Source organism: Aphelocoma coerulescens, chromosome 2 (assembly GCF_041296385.1).
Source record: "Aphelocoma coerulescens isolate FSJ_1873_10779 chromosome 2, UR_Acoe_1.0, whole genome shotgun sequence".
Lineage (NCBI taxonomy): Eukaryota > Metazoa > Chordata > Aves > Passeriformes > Corvidae > Aphelocoma > Aphelocoma coerulescens.
The window spans coordinates 155999511-156012113 of record NC_091015.1 but is presented as its reverse complement, the minus strand read 5'-3'; positions in this window follow the sequence as shown (position 1 = coordinate 156012113).

Genomic DNA, 12603 nt, shown 5'->3' with positions numbered 1-12603 from the left:
TGAGACTGCTTCAAGGAGAGGTAAAGATTAGTGCTACAAAAGAAAGATCTTTCGTCCTTGCTAAATGGAAAGGTCTCTTGAAGAAAAACTGAAGGCAGCATGATTGAAAGTGTGTGGAAACCACAGAGCTTCTTCCATTGCCTTCACTGGGTTTTGATTTAGGCTCACAGAGTGTCCATTACATTTTATTACCCTTTCTGGACACATAAAATGTTACTTTTGTTGTTTAAGAAAAAGAAATCATGAATGACTTTAGCATTTACTGGAGCGAGTCATTGACTTGAGCCAAGTGTAGCGTGACTCAGAGGTTCAAAGCAAATCCCCACGGCCCTGTGCTCCACTCCACTTTATGAAGCCCCCTGAGCAATTGCTGTGCCAGTCCTGGTTCTCAAGCAGGGACCTGCAGCACAGGCAGAATTGCTCCTTGCTGTATGTTCACACTGGGGTATGATGTGGATGAGACAACACTTTCCTGAAAATAATTTCTGTTGGTGGCACACAAAGTCATTTCTCTGGTGACTTCTGCAGTCATGAATGCATCTCACAGCAAACATGTAGAGCCCAGGAGTGAAATGCTATCCCAGCTAAGTGGCTGCTGCTGCATGGAGTTGTGAACATAGGATTTTCCCTTGAAATGGATTTTCTGGAGTTGTTCAATTGAACCCAGAACCAGAGCAGGTATATATGGGCCTTGCCACGTGCACTACCAGTAGGCGCTCTTGGTCCTCACCACATCATCTGCTGACTGTTACTTGGCCGTGCTCCTTGGTAGAGGCTTGCTGGGCACAGGAAAACTGATGTGGCTGACCTGAAAAAGTCATTCCAAGTTGTCCCTTCCCCCAGAAGGTGAGGAGAGGAGCAGAGGTCAATTCTCCCAAATGCCTACTTTCCCATGGCAGTGCACATATTTGATGTGCTGTGCCTCAGGATAGAGCAACAGTATGGGGAGATCTGAGAGCTGTGGGATCTCTGCCCACCACAAAAAGCTGTTGATTGCACTTTACCTTCCATGGAAGGCACAAGCCAGATCTATAAGTTACCACAGTGCTCCAGGGTTTAGCACATTTTCCCCTTGCCCCAGTAAAGGAATGCCACAGTCAGAGTTCGACAGAAAACCAACACACACCTTGTAAAAAGCCCCATTCTGCTCTGTTCATGAAACACCTTAAAACTACCTCTGGTGACAACTGGGACAGAAATGACCTCAAACTAAACACTCCAACAAAAAACCTTCCAGCTCACTGCAGGTGGGTTGTGTCTCTGGGTGTGACCATTACCAAAAGCAGAAGTGCTGAATATCTTGACAAAGAAAAGCTCAACGAGAAACTGAATTTAGTGGACAAATCTGCCCCTGGATGCACAGGCCCTAATGAGTAGAAACTGTCATAGGGACTTGTGGGGCAAAGTAGAATCATTGCTGTTACTGAGTACCTCTTTCTTCAAATGGTAGAATTTTCTTTAAGTTGTCAGTGCTTTCTCATAAAGCATTGAGTCTACACAACTTGGTATTCTGGGGATATTTAGTGTTTTAGTGGTGCTCAACCATCTTTTCACTTGGCACCTATTCTCATTCATTTAATTTTTGGTCAATAATTCTTGATAGTCTCAGGAAATTGTTAGTGTCTAATTCTGGCCTGTGGAGAAATCCTGAAGTTACTTGTTGGAAATAAGCATTCTCTTGAAAGGTATTAATTTCCTTTGAAAAGGAGAGAGACGTGAAGGAAAGTCACTGTGCTGTGTGCATAGCTGATTCTGGGTGTGTCACCATTGTAGTTACTGTCCCTATCACTGCTGCCTGGGTTTTTCACACCCCATCCTGTGCCATGTTTAACTACAAATTCCTCATGGCAGTTTTTCACTTTTTTCACCTTGTGCTCTGTCTAACAAAGCCACTCAAAGTCTCAGACTCCTGCTCTTATGTAAAGAAATAGTAACTAGAGACAAGAAGTTGTTCACAAGATGATCATGGCTGGTAGCCAATACACAAAAATGCACCCTAAAAACACACAATTGACTTTTGTCATGGTAGAAGTACATCACAACATGGTATGCACCAGAGTAAATATTGCTGTTGTGGCTCTTGTCCCCACTTCTGATCAGCAGCCCCTGTTGTGGTTTCTGTGATGTATGATGGCATATTGGATCTGTCCCCTTCGTGATTACACCCACTCCTGCATGTGCCCAAGAGACTTTTGGTTGGGGTACAGTAAACCAGGGTCTTGTGGCAGTCTCAGGCTTTGAGCCATCCTGCAGAGTCTCCCTCTTAGCCGCACTTTGCTTTATTGGGCAGGTTGGCTAAGCTGTTGCAGAGTGATTTATGATCAAAGGAGAGACCTGCAGTGTCACAAGATGATATCAACTCCTGATGGATACTCATGCATAAGGTCCCCAAAATAAGTGCCTCTTATCTATCACCCTTACACAAATATGTGTTTACATTGACATTTATGATTGCAGTCTTGAAGTGCTGCCAGACCACTGTGTTTATGTTTGGAAAATTGCCATATGATTCCAAAACTTCATTGTTGCAACAGTGGAAGTAAATCAAACATTGTCATCTTGTTTTGTTTGTCTGGTGGACAGTGTCTGGGAGCATTAAGATGGTGTCTCTAACAACTACATTTTTGAATTGAGAAATCCTTTTCCTTTTACTCCCTCACTCTATTTTTTACAGTTATTCAAGTGTTTTTTGAGCTTTTCTAAAGAGTTAGCTGAGTTGTACCTTTGTTTTGAGTAGTTTTCTTGTTTCCTCCCTATTTTAGAATTTTAGATACTTATCATATTTACAAGTGTCTCAGTGAGCCTGGTGCATGTTGTTCAGTTGACTGTGCATGGGGCTACGCTGACCCATTGATGTGCTTTTCGAACATACAAGTCCAGGCTTTGTTGTGCTTCTTTTGAAAACTTTTGGCGTTTTCATCCCAAGCCTGTTCACCATCTGGGGCCAGTGCTTCTAGTGTGGAGGAGACAGAGCATGGTGGAAGGCGGCATGGCTTTACATGTGGATAGAGTTGTGAAATAATGAGCACACGGATTATGCAAACACAGACAAAGGCCCTTTAATAGTCCCGTCATACTTCATTTGGACAAATTGAACTGGAGCTAGTACTGATTCTGGCTCTGAATGAGGGGCTTGCAGGTAGCTTTGCCTCAAGTCCTCTGCAAGGGGCAGTCTGTAATTGCCCAGCTCTGAGAGCAGGATTTTGCATGGTGTGATCAAAGCATTCTCCTAATCATGCAGTTCCCCAACACTTTGACTGAAAATAACAAACCTATTCAACCTGTGAGGAGTGAATGCGTGAGAGATTTTCACCTGCTTATGCAGGCTTGGAAAAAAGCACTTGGGTGTATGCATTATGGTTAAAAGCTGGCTTAAAGTTTTGTCCTTTGTTCAGTTGGTGGAGGTGCCTCATCCTGCCTTTTGATGGCTTTTGTGTTCAGCTCTTCCCATTATTTCACTAAGATATATGAGCCTGGTTGCCCTGCTTTTATCTGTGCTAAATATAAATGGAAAAACAAACTGAACACAGCAAGGTAAATAAAGAACAGGAAGTGTAAGACAGACCTCTTGAGACCTTCAGTATTCCCACATGTTTTATGTTATAAACCAGCAGGCAAGCACTGGTCTGCCACACAGGTGGAAATGTGTGTGTGGAGGCCACTGAACACGGAATATTTACCCTGTATCAAATGACAGGAAAGGGTGAGTGAAATAGCATTGTGCTGAACTGCTGTGAAAGGTTGTGAGGTTTCCAATACTCCCCAAATTTCTCTAGGGTGGGCTGGTGTTTGCATAGTTGCTTGCAGTATAAAAACATAGAGGCAGTGACTCAATCTACTAAGAAAAAGATGTTCTTTACATTGCTGGTAATTAGAGGTGCTGCTGAAATCTTGTGAGCTTTTATTGCTAGGTAAGAAATTTGGGTAAAACTCTGGAGCCAGTTATTAAAATTAATACTGTTTTATGATGACTTAACTCTCTTTCAACTGCAAGAACAGGCAATATCTGGTATTAGACCAACTGATGCAACTGGACAAGGCAAACAGAGCACTCTTCGTTTTGTGAACAGGACAATCCAAATCATGTCAGTAGCTGACTGTTAAATTTTAAGGGCTGTCTGCTAAACCAGACACAGCCCATAGAAAATTGGTTACTCTGCTGGGAGCAGAGGAAGGTTGTCAAGGGCTGAATAAAGATGCAGGTGTTGAAAAGATGCAAGGGAAGAGGCAGTGGGGGGGTGTTTCATGGTATCGCTGGAAGTTTTAGCCATTTCTCAGAGTGTCACTTGCTGTCAGTGAGATGTGAAGATCTTCAGCATTTGGCAGGTTTGGGCCTTTAGTGGAGATCTGTCTTTTCACAATGGCAAGACATGATGATGACTTGATGCTGGAGTATTGTATGCCTTTTCTAGAGAAGGTTTGGAAGGAGGACAGTGTGCCAGGGTAGAGGTAGCAGTACTCCTGTTTTCTTAAAAGGAGATCTAAGATGTAAAATATTTCACAGACTTTATCAGATGTCTCTGACTGTTCTTATCAGTTCCTGTGATTAATGGAGGATATTTAGTTTCCACAAGTTAACATCCACAAATACAAAACCCAGGCTTTGTCAAACCCAGAATCTTAACATGACACTTGCCAGTTTACTTATGCCAACTAGCTGCACTGAAGGGCTGTGACTAAGGTCTGCAAGTTAAGAGCAAGTCTATGGTTATTCATTTTCTGACTGGGGCACATGTCCACCCCATTTCTGTGGTTGCCTCTCTATCTGTGTATGTGTTTGGAGACCCTTCTGGCTTCCAGTAAGTTTACAATCAACTAGAAAAGATAAAAGAAGGGATGATTCTTCACCCAGGATAGATGCAGAATGGATACATAAGGTGATATTCACCTCACCGTTTTTAGATAGCCACAAGTGGGGTGCCCTGCCATATAATAGAGTCACGAAGTAGTTTGGTTTAGAAGGGACCTTTAAAGATCATCTAGTCCAACCTCCCTCCAATAAGCAGGGACATCTTTAGCCATATAAGGTTGCTCAGAGTCCTGTCCAGACTGACTCTGGATATTTCCAGGGATGAGGCATTCACCACCTTCTTGGACAACCTGTTTCAATGTTTTATGATCTTCATTTTAAAAAAAACTCTCTTCCTTATTATCAATCTAAATTGGACCTTTTTTAGTTTAAAATTATTACCACTTGTCCTATTGCAACAGTCCCTGCTAAAAAGTCTGTTGCTGTCTTACTTATAAACCCTGCAGTAAGGTCTTTTGGGAGCCTCTTCTTCTCCAGGCTGAACAGCCCCAACTCAGCCTTTCCTTGAGGGAGAGATGCTCCATCTCTTCAATCCTCTTCATCAATGACCTGGCTGTGTGGGTTGTCCCAGCAGCCCGTGGTGAGAAGAGGCAGGTTCACTTTGTACACCACCATGCGAATCACCATTTCAGCTTTGAGCCTGCCAGGAAGATACGTGACTCTCCTACACAAGAGCAGAACAATGCCACCCTCAGTGACTTGTCCAGCTTAACACAGCTGTGGGAGAGCTGACAACTGAGCTGAGTCCCTTCAGGAACAAAGCCAGAATCTCCAGCAGCTGTCCTCTGTCGTGTTAGCCATCCTTTCTGTCCATCAGTTGCAGTAGAAAGTGCCAGTAACAGGTGCCTGTGAACCTTAGCAAGTTCTGCTATAGATCTGAACTCCCCAAATGTGGCGGGAAGCAAAGTCTGTGTCTTCAGAGTTCAGTCTGCACACACAGCTTGGGAGAAGAGGGACACATCACTACACAGACAACCAGTTTTTAGGCTAGTAGGTAAAGGTTTATAATGTTAGATATCTCAGTGTTGGCATAAAATTTCTTCACATCAGACAGCTGAAAATGTACATGCCACTTTGCATCTGGCTTGTTCCCCAGATCAGCGGTGGGAACATGAAGGGGGTGTTCGAGGAAATGTCCATAAGGATTTGCTCTTTTGTTTGTCACTGCTCATCTTTCTCTGTGGTTCACTTCCCCCTGTTCTCTCAGGAACTGTGTGTAGTACAGACCATTCACATTACGTTAACTATAGGTTGCTGGGATCACAGCTGGATGAAATATTATTAGGGAGATGACTACATATTGTGAGTAGCTGTCAATGCTCCTGTTATATGTTGCTGAGGAGTTCACACAGAGCACTAAGCTGTGCATCACATATTATTTTCCACAAATGGATTGTGTCCACAGACCATCTATTGCCTTGCACTTGCAGTGACTGCAAAAGGATGGAATTATGCCAGCTTTCTGTGAAATTCAGGGAAAGGCCTGAATATTTTGAATGGTTGTTCTCTCCTTTTCATAGCTTTGAGGTTTGGGTCCTGTTTGGCTTTCTTTTCTGGGAAAATACCTGTAGTTTACTGCAAAGTTACTTCCTTTGACACTTATGTCAAGGATGTGAACCTGAGCAGACAAGGCAAGCTCGTTTTTTGTATTCTGGAGTGTCTGAGAGCTGTTCTCCATTCCATTCTGCATGCAGGCAGATGGGGGTCCTTGGGTTAAAGAGTGGCTTTGCACCCAGACAGGGCCGGCACAGAGGCAGGAGCCTGGTGGGGATGTTGCTCTGTATGTGTGTGTGCGTGTGTGTTCCCCAGCTGCTCCACGTATCTGGATGCATTCACGCTCATGCCGGGAATGTGCAGGGACACGGTGCCAGAAGGTGGCACTCCAGGTCCTCTAACACATGCCCAGGGCTGTGTTGATCCCCTCAACACACCCCAAAGGTTCCAGCGCTGCTGGATGTCTTGGTGCAGACACACCTGGGCGGGCTGAGAGCTGCTTATCTGCACAGGCTTAGAGCGCTGTCCTGGTTTGTTCCCCGCGCTGGGAAGCAAAGGTACATCCCAGAGCCCGGGGGTGCGTCTGTATGCCTCTCCTAAGCTGGGGTCTGAGCTCTCAGGGGGACCATCCTTTCTGCCTGCTCACATGCTCCCCAGCAGAGCTTTGGCCGGTGCCTTTAGCATTGTCCAAGCAATGCCTGGGCAGGGTTGGAGGCGGTGCCTTGTCCAGGTACTTTCCTTACCCAGGCCTTAGGGATGAGGCTGGCTTGGTTTTGGAAGGGAGAGAGGTTTCCTCTGCAGGATGAAGTCATGCTGTGATGCTTGTCCTCTGAGCCAATGAATCAGCCTTGCTCTTTTTAAATTCAGTGTTACAGAGGGAACTGATAAAACTGCTGATCTTGCTTCTGTGCTGGGGAGAGTGGCCCTGGCAGGTTGGTCATGCTCTAACAGGCAGAGAAGCATAGAGATTTTAAAAGTAATTACAAAGCAGGCTGCAGACTTGAAAGAATTAGTGGGCTAGTAAATATTTGAACTTAATAACAAGCTTGACTACTTCCCTACCAAAACACTGTTCCCATCCTCATGGCCAATTAGTGCTGCCACCTTTACACTCAAGTGCAATAGCCCCTGTCTTTCCCTCCCATGCTCTTCCTGACAGTGCATTCTCAGCTAACATAGACATCTCAGTATTTGATCATCCTGCAGCCTTCCAGCAGCACATGGACTGACTGGCCAGTTGGTATAAACTGTCCCTCAGCTGTTGGTCTAGCATGTCAGTGCAAGGATCTCCTCCACCGTGCAGAGAGCTTTGCTGCTTGAGGTTACAGAGGGTCCCTGACTTTCTTAATCTGTATGGTTATTTGCTGGGTCATTGGACTGACTGTGTAACAGAAAAGAATATTTTTACAGCTGAAGTTCAGCAGTTCCCAGTTATGCATGTTCCTTGAGAACTAGAATGAGTTGTACCTATTCAGCACTTTGTTGTCACTGAATTTTTCAATTGCTCTGATGCTTACAGAGAGCTCACATAAATATTCGCATTATTTCCTGTTAGGGGTATGATGCAGATACTTCATTGTCAAAAAGTCTTTAACAACAGCCCTGATAATGGCTTAAATGATAATTTAACCCACACCCTTCCACTTGCCAAAGATGAGTGACTGAGTCTGGCTTACTGGAATGTGATTAAATGAGGCATCTCTGATAAATCTCTACATGTTTCCCTGGAAAGCAATTTTCACTTTGTTATATTACAGTAGCCAGTGCCTTATGAAGAAAAGGAAAATATTTGTCCAGTAGGACATCATAAATTTCACGACAGACTTTAAATTTTCTTGGATGAAATGTTTAAAGTGGAGCAGGCTGATCTAAAAACACACTGGCCTTTCCTGAACTCAGGAGAAGCTGCTTTGTCTCCTCCTTTCAAAAGTGCATGAATTTCCCTCTGCAGAGGAAGCCTGGTGGTAGACGGAAGCAATATAGGTGTTGGCTGTGTTTCAAACCCGAGGAAAACCAACACCATCTGAAAGCCAGTATTATAAATAATTAGTTAGGATCATTTTTGATAAGTTGATTGTGCCCCATAAAAGAGTGATTGTGGAACCCACTGTAGCCCCAGCAACTTGGACATAATCCAATTTTTACAGTGGAGCAAGATTAAGTTAAATCACTTTTCCAAATAACCATCATTTGTTTGATTTGCTTTCATGAGGGCTTTTGGTTATGTCAGTAATTGTCAGATGCAGACTGACGCTTGTGACGTGTTGTGCCTTTCAACTTGAGAAAGTCATATAAACTTTGTTGCCCTCCAGTTAGACGGAGCAATGGTCTTTTGAAAATGAATGAAATCCTTTAGCCCTCAGCCCTGAAATGTGATGCTTGGGTCAACCTTCAGTGTTGCAGGAAGTCTGTATGGTGATGTTTTATGCTGTAAACCTACCTTCCATATATTAAAGGCACACTGAGAGTGGTGCTTAAATAAAGAATGACTGAGAGCCTTTATGTGCAGCTGCTTTCTGGCTTGCTGAGGAAAATTTTTATAAAAGACACTTAGGCTTATATACAGACATCATCTAGTGGTACTCAGAAACACAAAAGTTGGCTCGTGGTGCTAAAACGTGAGAGGGGTTTGGTTTTGAGAACTACGAGCTAAATCTACTCATCAAATTTTAGTCTGGCCATACATTTCAGTGGATGAGCATTTTCTGTGCATGATTGTCATGGTCCAAAGATTGTTCTTATTAATGATGAACACTGTGGCATTCCAGGAGGCACATGCTGCTGGGAAGGATGTGACTAATATAAAAATAAAAGAGAAAGCAAAAGAAAAACTCATATGAAATGAAAAGTTGGTATCTCAACAGCATCAACAAAATACAGCCACCACTTCATATTAAATAGAACCTAGAATAAAACACAGTCTTCCAAATAAAAAACCTTTTCCTTCAGGAGAATATATTTTTGTAATAAATTAATGGAAGCTGGGAGATTTTGTAAAGAATAATTTTCAGTGAAGGAGCAAGGGTTTTTATTTCTTTTTCAGCAGCTGACAGCTAATTCAGGCCCCTGATGCCACCCGGGTCCTTTTGTCACTACTGAAATACAACTAATCCCTCGTGACGATAACAATGATAACAGTTTATATGCTGTAAAACTTCATATTAATCAAAGTGTCTAAAATTTTTCCAGTTTTGCTTGAGCTTAAGCAAAACCAATATGTTTTTCCTCATAGCCCCTCCATCAGAATTTCCTCTTTATAAAAGAAAAAGAAAAAGAAAAAGAAAAAGAAAAAGAAAAAGAAAAAGAAAAAGAAAAAGAAAAAGAAAAAGAAAAAAAAGAAAAAAAGAAAAATGAAAAACAAAGACCCAAGAAATTTTTTCTGCAGAGAAGCATTGAGATTTCCAAATCAGCAAGTTTGTGTCTTGAGGCTCTTGAAATTTGGGAGTTCCAAGTAAAGTTTTACTCCAAATGTTGTCTGTAGACTGTACATGGATGACTGCAACACATTCGTTTTGCCTTTATTATTCTTGCACTGTAACCTGACTTTGGTTCAGGAAGAGGAAATCCATGGCCTTAATTGAAGCCAATCAGTGAAAGGTCATGGGGTAATACTTAACAGACTGGGATGGGGGAAAGGAAAAACAAGGAAAAGGTAAGGTCTCCACTTGCTTCAAAGACTTGGTTGGATCCCGGAGACAGAGCACACCTGGAAGGAGAATGAGCTTGAACCTCAAATATACACATCAACTGAGAATCATAAAATTAAATGGAGTTTGTTTATATTATTTGCTTCCTGTTTCTCCAGTGACCTCTGCAGCAGTAACCCCTGTGTGGGAGGCATGGGTGCCTACTGCAAACCTTCAGGTGTTTATTACTGTGGTGTGACCACACCAGAGGAGCCTTGGTGTTACTGCTAAGGACCAGATGTGGGGTTCTGTGGTTTCAGGTAGCCCAAAGGTTGGATTTAAATGAAATATTGAGAGACACTATTTCAGAGTGTGTTTAGTTGCTTCTGGAGTTGTTTTGTTATTGTTGTTGTTGTTTTTATTTTCACCGAGGTCTGCTAATATGACAACTTTCCCTGCATTGTATAGTTAACTCTCTAGTTTATTCCAGGGTTTAAGTGGCCCTAAAGTCAGAAGGTACTTTGTGACATCTAGACTATATTTCCTTGTATTTTTGAAGTCTGCTTTTCCTTAGCTACAGTGGACACAGAAAAGAAAGAGTTTTATTTTTTATATTTTAGAGCTGGTCTAAGTCTATGCAAGTCATGGTCCCAAGTTTTTCTCATCCAAGATGTACATGGTCATGATCCTTTTTGGTTTAAAATGGACATGGTCATGGTCTCTAAGGTATTCATGGTCTAAGGTTGCTGTCTTAGTAGTCCAGCATTAATTTTTCAAGCTCTAGGTTTATTTGAAAACATCCAAGTCAATTAGGTGCTTGCTTAGGTTAAAAAGTAGTATATGCTTGGTTTAGCACAAATTCACAGGCTAAAGCAGTTAAGCCAGATTAATTCTTCATGATCTACTGGGCTGTTTGTTTATTATTTGTTTATTGTGTGTTAAGTATTTCACACTACCTTTTTATGATCTGAAGTGGGTTCCAGATCATCTGCTGATCTATGTGTGCCTAATTGAGACGTTGCATCTGCCCAGGCCAAGAGAACAATGAAAGGTCCTGTCCAGAGCCAAACTTTGCTTCAGGACTTGCCTTACCCAGGCCTGCAGAGAGCAATGTAGGCATGCTTTATGACAGATAAAAGCTGAAAGCCATTTTTTGGGGAACATGTTTTTTTTGGTACAAATATCTGTGATTCAAATCCTTAGACATGACCAGGTTGTTGTGTTCATGGTGTGAAAGAAAAAGTTTTTACAAACTAATCTGGAGGACTAGTCTTCATCCTGTCTTAACCATGAACACCCAGTCATAAACAGCACTGGGGGCAGAATTTCTGCCTTTGTGCAGACAAATATTTTAGAAAGTCAAAGACAATGACGTATTCTCAAAAATAGGTCTTGATTCAGTCTGTGTAAAGAAGCATCTGTTTTAAAATAGCAAATATTGAGAGATTCTGTGAGTCTTAGAAATCTATTTTTAAATGGTTGTGAGGGATAAATAAAAGGAGATTTGCCACAGCTAGAATAAAACTAACTTCATTTTAAGTCCAAGCCCACATCACCAACATGGCAAAGTTCATGTCTTTCCCCACATATTCTGGAGTTCACCCCATGTAATGCAATCTCTGTGGCCTCCTTAGCTAAACTGCACAGCAGGATTAAGAGTACAATGTGTGGGTAGAACTAGGACATCATCCAAAAGAAAAAAAGGCTGAGGAACATTTTTCTGGTTCAGACACCTACGGAAAATAATTTTGCTTTTCTAAACTATTTGGCATTTGTGATACCAAGGAGAACCCTGCTTTCAGAGCTGGGCTGCTGAGACTACCCTTGATTTTTGCAAATTTGAGTATTTTGGCAAAGTTACAAGGTTTTTTTTCCAGGCATACAAAGTTATGTCTATAATTGCTATATCTCTTATTACTGCAGTTCTTCATACAAGTTTTGTGCCCTATTTTCTCTGTGCTAACTGTAAGTTTTGTCATATTACAGAATTTATCCTATATGTGGTAGGATTCTTTGTGCATGGGATCTCATTCTGTATCTAGTGTGTGTATCAGATATTTTAAGCACAAATATGTATTTGAGAATGCGTCTTTACTTCCTGATTTGTGAAAATAAGAGAATAGCTATTCTCTCTCTTCTAGAAGACAGTCTGTGAAAAAACCTTGGTACAAGTTTGCATCTGCATTTGCTCCATATCATGGTAAACTCAAACCATGCCTATTTAGGATAAAAAGCAGTGCTTTGATCTACTCTTGTTCCTGCTGCTGCCACACCACTGCACTCACAGACACTTAGCAGAGAAGTCTTGAATCACACTTGTGTAAGTAGATAGAAAGTTTCATGCATACTATCTTCCTTTTTGAGGACTCTTTTTTTGTGACTTCCAGTGCAGTTCTCAATTTCCATATGAAACAGTGTAAAAAGTTAGGGGACAAGTCCACCTGAGATAGTTTTTGGTTCTTTGATTACAGATGAATTGGATTTTTTGTTCTTAGACATGTTATTTGCAGATATTCCTTCAGATCTCCCAAGTTTCACAATAATGTTTAAACTTCTAGACTATCTTTCCTTGTGCTCAATTCATATTAATGGATGTACCTTTGAAAAACAACTTGAGATTCTCAATATTTAAATAACTGACAACCCTTTTATTTCTCTGTGTGACTGCATTAC